The sequence below is a fragment of the Lactuca virosa genome, chromosome 1, assembly GCF_052849685.1.
Source record: "Lactuca virosa cultivar CGN04683 chromosome 1, Lactuca_virosa_CGN04683_v6, whole genome shotgun sequence".
Classification (NCBI taxonomy): Eukaryota; Viridiplantae; Streptophyta; class Magnoliopsida; order Asterales; family Asteraceae; genus Lactuca; species Lactuca virosa.
In genome coordinates, this window is record NC_136426.1 from 78,336,616 (window position 1) to 78,354,504 (window position 17,889).

The window sequence follows — 17,889 nt, forward strand, 5'->3', positions numbered from 1 at the left end:
ATTATAGAATCTTTAAAATCAATAATTATGTTATCGATTAAAACATATCATTATATTTATATATGAAATATCAGTTTCTCCATAAATCTGACCAAAAAACATGAATAGCCACCCCATCTTTCTCCTTTATTTTTCTTTCTTAAACCATAATTCCCTAATACTCTTTGTCCTCATGTTAATGGTTGTGCTTCGATTGATGCTTTGTGTGTTCATAACAGAATGTAGCACCATAAGGTGGTTCCTTTTTGCTCATGTATTCTAAGAATTTGCGTATTGCCTCTTCCTTGCATCTCCAATTATCACACCTTTGTTTTGGCTTCACACAAATCTCTACAAACTGAAACATGCATTTCCTTCAAGACATCTTTTGACGATCTATGTCATCATTAACCGTAATTAATATTGTTCATAATTTAACTCCCTTATTTATTAGCTTTTTGCTTCAAAATTCAAACCCGTTTAGTTTTTTTTTATTAAAGTTATTAAATAATCATATTAATAATTATGTTCTCTTTTGTATATATTAAAACAAAAATCTTATGACATCATATTAAACAATCTGGGCCCTTGATTGTATTTCAATCCTATGTTTTCCACTCTTAGATCAAATTGCTGACATCATCCTCCCAAAATGGAATGTATTTAATTCCAATAAGAGCTTTCCACAAAGTTAACTTAAATCCATTGAAATGGATTGTATTTAATTCTAATAAAAGATTCCCAAATTTTAAATCTAGAATTTTCCGTTATCAAGGTTTTAAAATGGTCAACTTTAAAAACATATTACTAAAAACCATTTCAATTAAGGCATTAAATATCAACCATTAATATAAATTCGTTTATATTAGTAAATCATTAATATAAAATTTATTTTTATTAGGAAACCATTAATACCAAAAACCATATTCAAATTATCACATACATATACGATTCATCTGTGAATCCGCGACCCACACTTATTTTCAATTGTTGCTTTTCTTCAAACCTTCTCCTACAACATCATTCTTACTGCTTATAAGTTTCATTATCATTCTCTGCTTCAAACATTCGTTGTTATGCACTAGAAGGTCAGTACCTTCTTTCGGTTTTTTATATATATTTTTTTCAATTATTTTTTTGTTTCTATATCAAATATATGTATTCATATATTTTGATTTTCTTTGTCACAAATTACATGAAATCGGCTAACTACTTTTTTGAAACTTTTCAAATAAATAGGAAAAGATATTACATACCTCTAGTCCAGAAAAAATAATAATGTACTTTGATGGAAACCAGTTAAAACACAATATAGCAAAGTACTTTGATGGAATGTCAAATACACCCCACCCACTTTCCTATTAATTGTAATCAATTTTTTTGTGTATTCGTTTAGCATGATACTTCCATTTTTTTATCCAAAGGGTAAATCATTAATTTAGTATGTACAATGTTCATCATAATGGTAAATCAGTAATTTAATTTAGACATTGATTAAATGATGAGCTGCTACTATTTCTGTTTGTTTGATTATCTCAACATGGTTACTGTTTTTGAATGTATATAATATCTTAAATTGTTGGCTGAATTACAGGGATTACAATCTTGATATAGAACTCAAATAATCTATTAAGATAAATATATGGTACTATCGAATGGAAAATGGAGGATAAGGATATAATAAGAATAAAGAGATATTTTTTTAGTGTTTGAATGTAAATTAATATCCTAATATGATGGTTGAATTACAACATTTCTAACATTAAATTGAAATCATAACTAAAGGTGTAACATCCCAAAAATACCGGCTAAAAATTTCATTTTTAAATTAGGTTAATACATAAAAACATTGTTATAAAACATTCATAATAATACTTCATGTCTGAAAACCAGTAATATCATAGTAAAATATTCAGAGTGCATCCCAGAAAATCCATAGTGCGGAAAAACAAGAGTGTGTATGATATGCCGCTACCGCGCCGGCTCCTTTCCCCTAGCTGAAGAGGTACCTGAAAACAAAACTATAAAACGTACGCACGAAGCTTAGTGAGTTCCCCCAACGAACCTCATACCATACAATCACATAGCATACATGTCTGCCGGGCATTTCTGGGTGCCCGACCTTCCCCTTCTGTCCTGTCGACCGGATACTGCCTAGCATATCTGGGTGCTGGCCTACCCCTTCGGTCCTGTCGACCGGATCGGGGACTGTTTCACCCCCTACTACTACTACCACATAATAACATATCACATAACCCATACATCATAATCTGCTAACACATAAAGCATATCAGGTAGTAGCAAACCTAGATGATTATCACACAGACAGTCATCTATCATACGACTCCTACTAGTGGGCCGGCATTGTGGCCTTAGACCCACTTCTACTGGAAGGTAACTCACCTCGAGAGTAACTGCTGAAAACCCGCTCAACCTACGCCTGGCTGCCGCACCGGTAATCTCTCCGGCTATAAATCCGTAAACATGGATTAGGCACTCATAAATACCCATTAGGTCAAATGACTGGTCAAAGTCAACTTCTTGGTCAAAGTCAACTCTCTGATTGACTGGACTCGCCGAGTCCATATAGCGACTCGCCGAGTCCTTCTACGTCTAGTCCGACTCCGACTCATCGGGTCCCTGTTCCAACTCACTGAGTCATCCTGACTCGCTAAACGGGGACAACTAGCAAACTCGCGACTGGACTCGCCGAGTCCAAAGGAGACTCGCCGAGTCCGACGAACAGATCTCACAATCGCTCCAATCTTCCATTAAAACATCAACATTGGAGATTTGGAGATCTGGGCCTATAGCTACACGTTAAATTGCTAATTCCGCGGGCGGCTACGAAGGGTTGGACCTCCTACACTTAAACCCTACTGAAACCGAGGAAAGTTCATACGACTCGCCAAGTTGGAAGAACAACTCGTCGAGTTCAAGGCTATATTCAAGGGACTCGCCGAGTTTGAAGAACAGCTCGCCGAGTACCAAGCAATCTTCATAGGACTCGCCGAGTTTGAAGAACAACTCGTCGAGTACCAGGCAATCGTCATAGGACTCGCCGAGTTGTTCATCCAACTCGTCGAGTCTAAGGCCATCTTCATGGAACTCGCCGAGTGCACTTTAGCACTCGCCGAGTCCCTTCGAACCTTCTTCCTGTACAGGCCAAATCTGAGACATGCAACATATCCAACTCATGGGTCTCAGTTCCTAGGGTCTGGCTATCACATATGCACACGAAATCTGGGGGTTTTAAGGCTTGCAAACCACATATTTGGGGACAAAAAGGGAATCTATTGACTAAAGATCAAGGTAGGAGGTTTCTTACCTGAATAGAAGCTTCTCCCAGGGTAGATTTCGGATCTACTGCCCCTCCTAGCACTCTTCCACCTCCTTCTTCTTCTCTTAAACTTCAAACTTCCTTCACAAGGCCAAAATCACTCACAAGGGCAAAAAGGGGCTAGGGTTTCGCTCTACAGCTCTTCTGGAAGTGTTAGGGACAAGGGAGGCCGAGTTAGAGTGACTAAATGGGGTGCAACACCCGGATTTGAGTTTTATGTCCAAACAGGGCCTACTCGCCGAGTCCATGACCCGACTCGGCGAGTCCACGACTTAGAATCCGCGTCTCGTCCCGCTCCTACTCGGCGAGTCGATCCCTTGACTCGCCGAGTCCAAGGCAAAACGCAAAATGCACAAGGAATTAAAATAAAAGAATACGTACCGAGAACCAGGTGTTACAATCTCCCCCACTTATTTTAGACTTCGTCCTCGAAGTCTGCTGCTCGATCCTGGAACAACTCTGGGTAATGCTCCATCATCTCATCCGTCGGCTCCCATGTCCATTCCGAGCCCTTCCTGTGCTGCCATTGCACCTTTACCAGCTCGACCTTCTTGTTCCTTAGATCCTTCGACTTCCGGTCGAGGATCGCTACAGGCCGCTCGATATAATTCAGGCCGTCATCAACCTGGATGTCCTCCAAAGGTACCACCGCTGAGTCGTCCACCAGGCACTTCCGCAGCTGGGAGACGTGGAAAGTGTTGTGGATCTGACTGAGTTCGGCTGGTAGATCCAGCCGGTATGCCACCTTGCCCACTCGGGCTGCAACCCTAAACGGTCCAATATACCTGGGACCCAACTTGCCCCGTTTCCTGAATCGGATGACACCCTTCCAAGGCGACACTTTCAGGAGAACCATATGCCCGACCTGGAACTCCAGGTCTGATCGGCGCTTATCGGCATAACTTTTCTGCCGACTCTAAGCAGTCTGAAGCCTGCTCCGGACCTGCTGAATCTTCTCTGTCGTCTTGAGCACTACTTCGGTGCTCCCCATGACCCTCTGGCCAACCTCGCCCCAGCATATCGGGGTCCTGCACCTCCTCCCGTACAACATCTCGAAGGGAGGACGGTCAATACTCGCGTGATAGCTGTTGTTGTATGGAAACTCGGCTAAAGTAAGATAGGTATCCCAGCTACCACCGAAGTCTAAAACACACGTCCGCAACATGTCCTCCAGAGTCTGGATGGTCCGCTCGCTCTGACCATCTGTCTGCGGGTGAAAGGCTGTACTAAAATGCAGACGAGTACCCAGCTCGTCATGAAACTTCTTCCAGAACCTGGAAGTGAACCGCACATCCCTATCCGAAATCACTGAAACTGGCACCCCGTGCCATGCCACCACCTCTCTGATGTAGATATCGGCCAATTTCTCGGCCGATATGCTCTCCTGAATCGGGATAAAGTGGGCGCTCTTGGTCAATCGATCGACGATGACCCATATCGAATCCACTCCCCGCGCGGTCCTGGGAAGCTTGGTGATGAAATCCATCGTGATGTCTTCCCATTTCCACAGCGGGATATCCAACGGCTGCATCTTTCCGTGCGGTCTCTGGTGTTCGGCCTTGACCTTCCGGCAGGTCAGGCACCGCTCCACATACCATGCTACGTCCCGCTTCATGCAGGGCCACCAATAATCGGGACGAATATCCCTATACATCTTCGTCGCTCCGGGATGGATGGAAAATCGAGATTTGTGCGCCTCCTCCATCAGGACCTGGCGCACGCCTCCATGATAAGGGACCCACACCCTACGGTGAAGGGTCAATAACCCTCGGCTATCATAATCGAAGGAGGAAACCTGTCCCACAATCCGCTCACTCTTCCGATGTTCCTCCTTCATAGCCTCCTGCTGAGCCTCCCGGATCCGCTCCAGAAGCGGAGTCACCACCGTCATCCTTAAACAGATATCCCTGCTCGGTGCTGCCTTGCGGCTAAGCGCATCGGCCACGACATTGGCCTTCCCTGGGTGGTAGAGGATCTCACAATCGTAATCCTTTACCACATCTAGCCACCGACGCTGCCTCATATTCAGATTTGGCTGGTCCATGAGGTACCTCAAACTCTTGTGGTCCGTGTAAATCGTACAGCGAACCCCATAGAGGTAATGACGCCAAATCTTGAGGGCGAACACAACAGCCCCCAATTCCAAATCATGCGTCGGGTAGTTCGCCTCGTGAGGCTTCAGCTGCCTCGACGCGTAGGCGATGACATGCCCTCTCTGCATCAATACCGCGCCCAAAGCCTGCGATGGATGCATCGCAATACACAACAAAGTCCTCCATTCCCTCTGGCAGGGCTAGGATCGGCGCCTCACACAATCTCTGTCTCAGCGTCTCGAATGCGGCCTGCTGCTCAGGCCCCCAGCGATACACCACCGACTTCTTAGTCAGTCGGGTGAGCGGAACTGCTATCTTGGAGAAGTCCTGAATAAATCTCCGATAGTAGCCTGCTAATCCTAGAAAGCTCCGAATCTCAGATGGAGACCTCGGAACCTCCCAACTCATCACAGCCTCCACTTTGGCCGGGTCTACCGAAATCTCGTTCTGGTTGACAAGGTGCCCAAGAAACTGTACCTCGCGCAACCAGAACTCACACTTGGAGAACTTAGCATACAAGTTCTCCCTTCTCAAAGTCTCTAAAACCTCCCGCAAATGCTCCTCATGCTGCTCTCGCGTCTTGGAGTAAACCAAGATATCATCAATAAATATTATCACCGATCGGTCTAACATCGGTCTACACACGCGGTTCATGAGGTCCATGAACGCGGCAGGAGCATTGGTGAGCCCGAATGGCATCACCACAAACTCATAATGGCCATAACGCGTCCGAAACGCAGTCTTCTGCACATCCTCCTCTCTGACCCTCATCTGGTGGTACCCTGAACGCAAATCAATCTTGGAGAACCAAGATGCTCCTTGTAGTTGGTCAAAGAGATCATCAATCCTCGGGAGTGGGTAGCGGTTCTTCACCGTTACCTTATTCAGCTCCCTATAATCGATACACATCCGATGCGACCGTCCTTCTTCTTCACAAATAGAATCGGGGCTCCCCAGGGTGAACTACTCGGTCTAATGAATCCCTTGTCTAACAGCTCTTGTAGCTGTGTAGACAACTCCTGCATCTCGGGAGGAGCCAACCGATATGGTGCCTTGGCTATCGGAGCCACACCAGGGACTAGGTTGATCCTGAACTCCACCTGTCGCTCCGGAGGTATCCCAGGCAACTCCTCGGGGAATACATCCGCAAATTCCCGAACCACGGGCACATCGCCCACTGTCGCCTTACCCGCCTCCCGGGTGTCCATGACATAAGCGACATATCCTGCGCAGCCCCGCTGAAGGTAACACCTTGCCCTCGCTGCCGAACAGAAGGCTGGCCCTCGCTGTGATCTCTCACCCTGAATTACCAACTCTCCCCCACTTGGGGCTCTGACTCGTACTAACTGCTGCGCGCAATCTATCACTGCCCCGTTGGGACTCAGCCAATCCATACCAATAATGACCTTGTTTCCCCACAATGGAATGAGAACTAGGTCAACCAAATACCGCTCTTCGAACAACCTCAATACACAATCTCGGAAGACCTCTGATGCTCGCACCGACCGGTCTTGCCGGAGTAGGAGCAGTACAATCCCTGCTAAAGTGCCCCGTCTTGCCGCACTTATAGCAGCCTGACGATCCTAACCTGCATGGTCCCTCATGCGACTTGTCGCATTTCCTGCAGCGGCTACGACTCGGTGGGCCTCTTGGGCCCGAATCTGATCCCTTGGGCTTCTTCCCCGAAGCCCCAGTCGTCTGTCCCTCCTCAGCCTTCCTCTTCAGAATGTGACTCAGATCAATCTCCATCTCCCTTGCCCTGGCAATCATGGACTCCAGGGTAGGGCAAGCTGAAAAACTGACATGCTCCTGGATGTCGGCTCGGAGCATGTCGTGGTAGCGGGTCCTCCTCATGTCCTCATCACCCGCGTACTGAGGTACCAGTAACGCCCTCTCCCGGAACTTGGCAGTGATCTCCGCCACTGTCTCTGTCGTCTGTCTCATATCCAAGAACTCCCGTGCCAACTGTTGGAGCTCCACCGCAGGCGCGAACTCCGTCCTGAATCGTGTCACAAAGTCCGGCCATGTCATAGCCTCAATGGCCGCGGCTCCCAAAGAGTCACAAACCGACTCCCACCAATCTCTAGCTCTGTCACGTAGACACCATGCTGCAAATCGTACCTTCGACCCCTCGGGGCAGAAGCTGATCAGCTGTGCAGACTCAATGTCTGCAATCCATCGTCTGGCAGCAATGGGGTCCTTCATCCCATGGAAATCCGGTGCACCACTGCCCCTAAAATCCTTAAAGGACAGTGTGCGTGGTCCTGACTGGCTAGCCGCCATATCACTCCTGAACGCCCTGAGACGATCCTCCATCAGCTCAACAATACCCTCCTTGATCGACCCGAAGATGATGGGAGTCGACTCAAGGATGCCCCTGGTAATCTCTGACGCGATGAACTCGCGTAGACCCTCATCAACTGGTTCGGACCCTGAACCCGAACCCGATCCCGATCCCGATCCCGATCCTGAGCCTCCCGCTCCATGTCGTGTGGTCACCATACTGCAAAACAAAGCATAACCACCATCAAACTATATTCCACTAACGAGGCTCACATACATACCACAAGTCCCCGGTTTCGTCTTGGCCCTTTTTGAATCGAGTACGGATCCTCCGCTTTCAGTAGTACGGGCCCATACTACCTTCCACGTCTATCCGTACTTTCCTCAAGAATTGCCTCAACTCAACCAAGTCCTTTATACTAATACTGCGGTTCTCGTGCTACTCTCGCCCTAGGCTTGCCCTAAGTAATCGCCATCCCACTCTCTGCCATCAGCTGCACAAGAAGTCCCTGCTTTCTTTCCCTAACTAGCTCGCAAATACTATTACATATTACTCAGACTAGATAGTTCTTCGAATGAGAGGTCCTACCCTACAACGGTTGGACTCAGACAAGAGCTGCGAAGTAGGGCTAGACCCAACCTTCTGAAATTATTTAATCCTTGCAATATGTAACGTAACATATTCGTTTACTAGTTAGTGAGAGGCAACTAGAACTCCTAAAAGCACATAGCAAGCAGCATTCGGGCATTGAGTACACATAATCAAGTATATACTACCCTGGCTATCTTACTGACTGATCTGTACTAGCATGCAATTCTCATAAAGCCGGAACACATAAAGCAGGCACATAAGGCATCATTCTTAGATCCTTAGTCCCATTCTAGCATGTTGTTCTACTGAAACTGAAACTGATAATCATAGCAATAACTTGTATGGGTACTTTGGGGAAAACTTACTTGAGCTCGGCCGGTCGCGCACATCACACACCTTGTTCTTTTTCGAAACCCTTTTACTTAGTCTTTAGAAAATCATTTCTTTATAAAAATCTTTTAATCCCTCGATTTGAGTCCAGACACCCCCGACGGTGTGTCCGAATCCCTCAAACCAGGGCTCTGATACCAACTTGTAACATCCCAAAAATACCGGCTAAAAATTTCATTTTTAAATTAGGTTAATACATAAAAACATCGTTATAAAACATTCATAATAATACTTCATGTCTGAAAACCAGTAATATCATAGTAAAATATTCAGAGTGCATCCCAGAAAATCCATAGTGCGGAAAAACAAGAGTGTGTATGATATGCCGCTACCGCGCCGGCTCCTTTCCCCTAGCTGAAGAGGTACCTGAAAACAAAACTATAAAACGTAAGCACGAAGCTTAGTGAGTTCCCCCAACGAACCTCATACCATACAATCACATAGCATACATGTCTGCCGGGCATTTCTGGGTGCCCGACCTTCCCCTTCGGTCCTGTCGACCGGATACTGCCTAGCATATCTGGGTGCTGGCCTACCCCTTCGGTCCTGTCGACCGGATCGGGGACTGTTTCACCCCCTACTACTACTACCACATAATAACATATCACATAACCCATACATCATAATCTGCTAACACATAAAGCATATCAGGTAGTAGCAAACCTAGATGATTAACACACAGACAGTCATCTATCATACGACTCCTACTAGTGGGCCGGCATTGTGGCCTTAGACCCACTTCTACTGGAAGGTAACTCACCTCGAGAGTAAATGCTGAAAACCCGCTCAACCTACGCCTGGCTGCCGCACCGGTAATTTCTCCGGCTATAAATCCGTAAACATGGATTAGGCACTCATAAATACCCCTTAGGTCAAATGACTGGTCAAAGTCAACTTCTTGGTCAAAGTCAACTCTCTGATTGATTGGACTCGCCGAGTCCATATAGCGACTCGCCGAGTCCTTCTACGTCTAGTCCGACTCCGACTCATCGGGTCCCTGTTCCCACTCACTGAGTCAGCCTGACTCGCTAAACGGGGACAACTAGCAAACTCGCGACTGGACTCGCCGAGTCCAAGGGAGACTCGCCGAGTCCGACGAACAGATCTCACAATCGCTCCAATCTTCCATTAAAACATCAACATTGGAGATTTGGAGATCTGGGCCTATAGCTACACGTTAAATTGCTAATTCCGCGTGCGGCTACGAAGGGTTGGACCTCCTACACTTAAACCCTACTGAAATCGGGGAAAGTTCATACGACTCGCCGAGTTGGAAGAACAACTCGTCGAGTTCAAGGCTATATTCAAGGGACTCGCCGAGTTTGAAGAACAGCTCGCCGAGTACCAAGCAATCTTCATAGGACTCGCCGAGTTTGAAGAACAACTCGTCGAGTACCAGGCAATCGTCATAGGACTCGCCGAGTTGTTCATCCAACTCGTCGAGTCTAAGGCCATCTTCATGGAACTCGCCGAGTGCACTTTAGCACTCGCCGAGTCCCTTCGAACCTTCTTCCTGTACAGGCCAAATCTGAGACATGCAACGGATCCAACTCATGGGTCTCAGTTCCTAGGGTCTGGCTATCACATATGCACACGAAATCTGGGGGTTTTAAGGCTTGCAAACCACATATTTGGGGACAAAAAGGGAATCTATTGACTAAAGATCAAGGTAGGAGCTTTCTTACCTGAATAGAAGCTTCTCCCAGGGTAGATTTCAGATCTACTGCCCCTCCTAGCACTCTTCCACCTCCTTCTTCTCTTAAACTTCAAACTTCCTTCACAAGGCCAAAATCACTCACAAGGGCAAAAAGGGGCTAGGGTTTCGCTCTACAACTCTTCTGGAAGTGTTGGGGACAAGGGAGGCCGAGTTAGAGTGACTAAATGGGGTGCAACACCCAGATTTGAGTTTTATGTCCAAACAGGGCCTACTCGCCGAGTCCATGACCCGACTCGGCGAGTCCACGACTTAGAATCCGCGTCTCGTCCCGCTCCTACTCGGCGAGTCGATCCCTTGACTCGCCGAGTCCAAGGCAAAACGCAAAATGCACAAGGAATTAAAATAAAAGAATACGTACCGAGAACCAGGTGTTACAAAAGGTTATTGATATTCTTGGATAGATTTAAAAAAAAATGCTAAGTATGATTTTAAGGTTTAAGGACATAAAGGTAATTTTATTTGGGATAGAATAAAGAAGAAAGATTCGAATTTACCTTTTGAATGTATCAATAAACTCCTAAATTTATGTGATTTATTTTAATTAATTGCAATTAATTGCAAATTAGATGCAGGAAACCTTTAAGTAAGGAAATATAAGGGCAAAAGGGTAATTCGACTTAGAAAACTAGAAAAGCATTGGGTTGAAAAAGCAATTCAAAAATAGATATTGAGATGACACGTGTGCTAAAATGATTCTTTTTGTATGATACTTCCATTTTTTATCTAAAGGCTAATTCATTAATTTAGTATGGACAATGTTCATCAGAAGGGTAAATCGGTAATTTAATTTAAAAATAGATCAAATCATATGTTGCTACTATTTATGTTTGTTTGATTATCTCAACTTGGTTCCTATTTCTATCTTAACTTGGTTACTATTTCTGACTTTATTGTCGAATATAATAACTTCATTGTATACCATTTTTAGGAATGTACTTTTAAAGTATAATGTTATACCATTTTTAATAGTAACCTGTTGTGATTTTTTCATGTTTTAAATGTCTCTTTTAATTTATCTTTTATTCACTATTAAGTGGATGAATTTTATAAACAATTTAATCTATAAAGGGTTAAACTATAATTATTCTAATTTGTATATATTTCTGTACAGTAAATACAACCATTTAAAGATTGATTTCTATGACTAACAAAATTATGTTTATATTTTTGAAATCTCATAAAACATTACATAAGGTTTTTTGGCTTAACATATTACATCATTCAGTCTAGATTAAGTCAAACAAAACAACAATGTATAACTTTTCATATTAAATGCTTAACCTATTAACTTGGACTCGATCATCAACAACCTCTACAAACTGCAATAGTTATGTGATTTCTTGTTACAAATTATAGCAACATACTTACCATAAAAATGTTTAATTTTAAAATAAAACTTAGTTTTTTACCGGTAACAACAATATACAACACTTAATATCAACATCTTTGCCTACCGGTTTCTCTAAATATTATTACATAAACCATATCAAAGTATGCTAAGAAGTTAGAATCTAAATTATGAATGATCTTATTTCCTTGAATATCATATTTACGGTATTATAGACAAATTTTTTATTTGATTCTTAAATTTTCTATGTGCTCGTATTTATATGGTAGAATCAAATTGTATAATTATAATTAAATTTTTTTATTAAACTTTGTATGTAGATATGAAACAATAATAAATATATTTTTGAAGGAACATTGTTCAAAATAATTTGCATAATCTAAATACATGTTAATTTAGTTCATTTCTTATACTTTCCTGTAGACCTATCAATTCGTGTATTCGTGTCATGAAAACGTGTCAGCCACAAATTTGACACGATAGGATTACACAATGTGAAATAAGCTTTATCTTAATTTTCAAAATGTATTCGTGTCGTGTCTCTCACAGATTCGTGTATTCGTGTCTGGAATTGCCAGGTCTACTTTCCTGTAACATTGGATTTTTTTGTCATGTTACATTAAAAATATGGGTTATTAGAACACAAGTTCTCTATGCTCACCTCACAACCTGGTATAACGAAATGTCTCAAAGAATCTGACACAAGTTCTCTATGCTCACCTCACAACCTGGTATAAATTTTAGGTTTTTTTTTCTAGATTTTTAGCATCATGTGTTTTTGTTGTATGCAACTTTGTAGTGTTACATGCTTCTTTTTTGTTTTGTCCTCAAGTTTTTTATCTTTAATAGAGCTTCATTTTTTATATTTATTGTAAACTATCGATTCAATCTATTGCACTTTGTAATGACTTTTATCAACATGATAAGATTCTAATAAATTGTTCATTTCTTGATCTTTTAGAAAAAGATGTTCTAACTGTATTACCATCTACACTGTGGTATTTTATTTTTTTGGTTAAGCAATCTATGATTTGGCTAGGATGGTTTTTACGGATTATGTTTGCCTGATAATTGTTCATGTCATCAAAAAATACATCTAATAAAAAGTGAAAGACGATTTTTTAAATTAATACCCCCATCTAACTATAAATGATCTTTTTTCAACTTTGATGGCATGTAACATAGTTTTGGCTGAAATTTTCAAATTTTTGGCATATAGCAGCTTATGACTTAAATAATGATATTAGATATTTGGGCAATCAAGGTTTCTTCGGTTATTAATTTATTTTGCAGAAATTTGTCCGATTTGGTATTATTGATCTCACAAAAGGTAAGTCTCATGTCTCTTTTAGCGTATCCATTAAGTTTAAAAATTTCTTGTCTATATTTGTTTTTAAAAAATGTTAAATCTTGATTTATTGAATGTAAGTCAGCAGATAGTAAAGATGCAAGAAGAGCAAAGTATTAAATATGAGATGATCGTGACTATGTCAAGCCAAAATAAAATTCTAAAGTTACAAATACTAAATTCAAAAGGTAAGCACATGTAATGTAGAATACATATTATGCTTCCCACATAAATAAACAAAAACTAACATCCTGCATAAATAAATTACATTTTAACTAACATCAATAAATTATGGTTACGTTGTCTTGATTTTTAATTATACATTATAGAAAGCCAGTTAATATAGAGTCAATATTTTTGTGTTCGTATCGGTTTTGAACTACAAAAACTATATTCAAATAATAAAAATGAAATGGAACATATACGATGATAATAATACGAAAATAACCTTCAAATTTGGTTTGATACAAAAAAATTGTCTAAAACTTATTTCTAAAAGCAACAAGAAATAACAACGAACTTTCAAAAAGAATTGAGAAATTGCAACGAACTTTTCAAACCTATCAAGAACGAATAATATAGGATGATAATAATGCTAAAAAACACCGAGTTTGGTCTGATACGCAAAAAATAATTTTATATGAAAGTAGGATTGCAGTTATACTAAAAGAACCTATATGTTTTTTATATGATGCAAAAATGGTCGAAACATACTTCTAAACTGGCAAGAAATAGAAATGAACTTTTAATTCATCTTGAATAACCATTTAATAGCTATATGTAAAAGTTATGTATACTTAACAGTTAAGACCCCAGACCTTACTCAAACGTCCGCAATTGTCTTGAAGTAAGCATTTTTTTTTCTATTATTTTATCATTATTGTAAAATTAAAAAAAAAAGACATCTTCATGTGTTTAAATTGTTTAATTCGTATCATAATAACAAGTAAGTTGTATGCCAATTATGTATTTTGACATTTTCAATGAGTCACGGGCAATATCTAAATCGAGCAAACATAACTATTTTTATATTTATTGGTTAGAGTTTCTTTATATTTAATATTGTGGGGGGTTTATGTGGTTCATTTCGAATGAACATAAGTAGGTTGCTATTTTTTGACATGAAAAATTAGATTTCGCAATATAACCATAAAATAACAATGTATTTTGAAAGTACATTGTCAAATGTTGGACTATATTTGCGAAGACCCGTTTTCGCGCATGGTCAGCTATATGTAATTGTTTTCTGTGTTACAAGTAAAAAAGGTTTGAAGTTACTTTGTAACGAGGAATGTCGTTCAACTAATAAAAAAAATTATTGTCTACAAAGAGGTACTCCAACGACTATATATATATATATATATATATATATATATATATATATATATATATATATATATATATTCCGCTTTCAGTGTATTTTCCATACATTTCAATAATACCAATAACCCTGTTTTTTGTTTTTGTTTTTTTTTATTATTATTCTGCAATATCTATATATATTTATATTTTATCTATGTGTTCACTGCGTTTAACGCGAGTCATAATCTAGTTTAAGAATAAACAAAAAAGGATCCTAAGTCCTAAGTCCTAACACCTAAAAATGATGAGGAAATAACTATGACCAAGAAAGCATATGAAAAATCCTGAGGAATGATGAAGGATTCCATTATTCTTGTTTAAAAGTAAATATATGGTGTTTTTTCAAATAAATTACTTCACTTAAAGATGCAATACAAAAGAAACATCCATCACATATATAATATATTCAGCTTACCATAAGAAGTTTATCATTCCAAGTCACTTTTAACTGTACAACGAAATATGTTAGCACACTTCGCGTTTCTAAATAAAATATTGGTAATTTCAGTTAGAAGATAGGTGTATTTATCGACATTCATCATTTTATGTAATTCATACTGAAGATGTGAAGTCAAACGTATTATTATTTAGAAAAAAAAAATACTCATCTGGTTTCTTTTTCCATCGGTTGGTTTTTTTTATCAATGTATTTTAAATACTAAAAGATCTTTAATTGTCACTTTTTAAGAACCTAACCAATTTTTTTCTCATTTACATGATTGAAATGACTAAAATGATAAAAATATACTTACATAGTAAAAATGACCAAATCGATCAAAATACATTCTTTTGTATGATAAAGCTGGCTTTAAAATGACCAAAATAGAAAGTGGATCTATTTTACCTTTATTGAAATGATAAGAACGATCAAAATAATCATTTTACAGAAAAGACAAAAATAGACTTAATTTGTTAAAATGACCAAAACGCTCCAAATGCGTTATTTTGTACTTGTAATAGAAGTTTAAAATGACAAAAACACAAATTTTCTTTTGTTTAATCTGATTGACATGACCAAATTGGCCAAAATGGTAAATTTGACCAAAATAACAAAAATTTACTTAAATGGTCAAAATGAGAAATACTAATTCTTTTAATGTTTTAGCTGCTTGTATTGAGAAAAATGACAAAAATAAACCTAAATGGTCAAAATATCGAAACGATTTAGACTACACTACATCCTTTTTCTAACCTGATAGAAATGACGAAATTGATCAAATCATCATTTGACCCAAATGACAAAATATGCTTTAATGGTCAAACTATATGGGAATCACCTGCACCGTTGACGACATGTTTTGTTTTGTTTTTTTGTTTTGTTTTTTGTTTTTTTGTTTTTTTTTTTTTTTCCAGTTGTAGCAAACAATAGAACATATTATTGCTCAAATATCTGCATGCAAATATCATTATAAAAATCACGTAAAAAGGAAATTACAGTAATCAATTTGTTCATCATTGTTACTGAAACCTTCTTCCTGGGACTCAATTAGGCAAAACAATAAAGAAATGATTCAATGAAAGATATGGTTATGAATGTGTGAATACAAAACTAATCACCTTTACCTTCTCTAAAGCCTTGGGGATTGTTCCAAGCCCTTTCCACCAATAGGTATTTTTGGCTTTTCTTATATGAACCTATTCAATTGAAACATCAAGAACTTAAATATGAAATTTACTTAAATTCCTGTGGCTGTTGCAAAGGTTCTGAATCTGATATTTTCTTCTTATTACATGAGATTAGATTCGTAGGTAGAACAAGAAACAAACTGAAACTCATCCAATTTAAGTCCTAATTTCAAGCAAAGACAAGTTACTGAACTGTATGTATATATTACCTTCACTGCACGGCGATGGCAGGGCCGACCAAAGTAGTTTTTTGAAACACAGTAGGAGAAGGACAAAATAATTTACAATTACAACTTTTGTGTCTTATCAACGGCTTTCGATTTCATGGGAGTTTGGCCTTGCTTCCTTCTCCCTCCGACGAAAACTTCCTGAAGAGCTTTGAGTGAACGAAGATGCTGCAGCAGTGGATGGATGTGACGGGTTCAAGAGTTGAAGAGTAGTAGGCAACCCAGAGGAACAACACCCTGGATCATCACATACGCGTGTTATGTATACCTACAGGCGTGAAGAAGTGGAATTAGCGACGGTGATTCGACTGATTCAACCATATGGTGAACAAACCGATTTCTAGGGTTCAGATTGACTGTTACCTGTTTCTTGAAACCAAATAAGTAAAAGTAGAGGTACAACGAAATTGGAAGAAATTGAAATAGCGAGAAGGAAAGAAGCAAAGAAGAAGGAAGAGTAAAGAACAAACGGGAAAGAAATAAAGAAAGAGAAACAAACCGTACCTAAAGAAGAAACACAGACGCCGAAGAACAGAAGAAGAGAGAAGCGCTTGCAAAACGTAAGTGCACAGAACCAAACAATAACGTATACAGAAAACGCAGACAAAGAGAAATAGATAAGTATGGCGGTGATCTAAGGCGGTTTGTGGTGCGCAAGTGAAAAGGGAAAATTGTTCCGTGGCAAAAATAAGAAAGCAAGAAAAGATATGTGGCAAAAATAATAAAGCAACAAAACACTGTACTAAGGTTTTTAACGATTAATAATAGTATATATAATTGGCCAAAACGATTCACAAGTTTTTTTTGTAATGCAAAGTTTAAAATTAGTTGTAATGCAGAGTTTAAAATGACTAAAATATTAATTTTAAACTGTTTTAAACGATTGTAATGAGAAAAACAACCAACATGGCATTTTTTGAAAAAAAATGACAAAAATAAACTTAAATTATCAAAATGATCAAAACAGTCCACCAATGTTCTTTTGTACTTGTAATGCCACGTTTAAAATTACCCAAAATGATCTTTTTGATTTCGAGAAACATGTAAGGAATTATTAACAATAAAATTATTTAATCATATCTAACATAAACATTATGATTTTCTAATAGGAAAAATGAAGGAAATGACACTATACTTTACTCTTACCATCGGAATTAGCTATTTACTTATTTTTTTTTATCGATAAACTCTCAAAACAACAACCATAATCAACATAAATGGTTAATTCTTAACATAAAAATATCAAAATCTAGATAATTAGACCATTTTTATGATCGTTGGATGGTTAATTCTTATCAAAATCAAAATGGTTAGTGGATGGATAATTCTTATAAAAATCTAAAATATCTAAGATAATATAAGTTTTCTAAGTGATATATAAAATGAGAAATAGACGTGTCAATTAACCGATCAAAATATGTTGGAGTGATATGATGTCCTATTTGTTTGTCAGCAAATAATGTGTTAATTATAATTAGAAACAATAAAATTATTACAAGAGTAATAACTTTTTAAATAGATTAATTAGATAGCTATACAGAGTAACAAGTAATACAGTAACTTACTTGATTTTTGTACAAAAAA

The 17,889-nt window shown here is 39.1% G+C and overlaps 1 long non-coding RNA gene across 4 annotated transcripts; it reads right to left on the minus strand.

The window, feature by feature from the left end:
• Positions 1-8,920: 8,920 nt before the first annotated feature.
• On the minus strand, positions 8,921-17,030 carry LOC145147897 (uncharacterized). 4 transcript variants are annotated; one of them, XR_013728812.1, is made up of 5 exons: positions 16,810-17,027; positions 16,016-16,573; positions 10,363-10,452; positions 9,438-9,502; positions 8,921-9,043 (listed from the first exon to the last, which is right to left on the minus strand). It is a non-coding gene; the product is annotated as an uncharacterized LOC145147897 (long non-coding RNA). The 4 variants fall into 4 exon arrangements; XR_013728806.1 differs by having other exon boundaries at positions 8,921-9,055; XR_013728818.1 differs by lacking the exons at positions 8,921-9,043; positions 9,438-9,502; positions 10,363-10,452 and having other exon boundaries at positions 15,844-16,087; positions 16,288-16,573; positions 16,810-17,014.
• Positions 17,031-17,889: the final 859 nt, after the last annotated feature.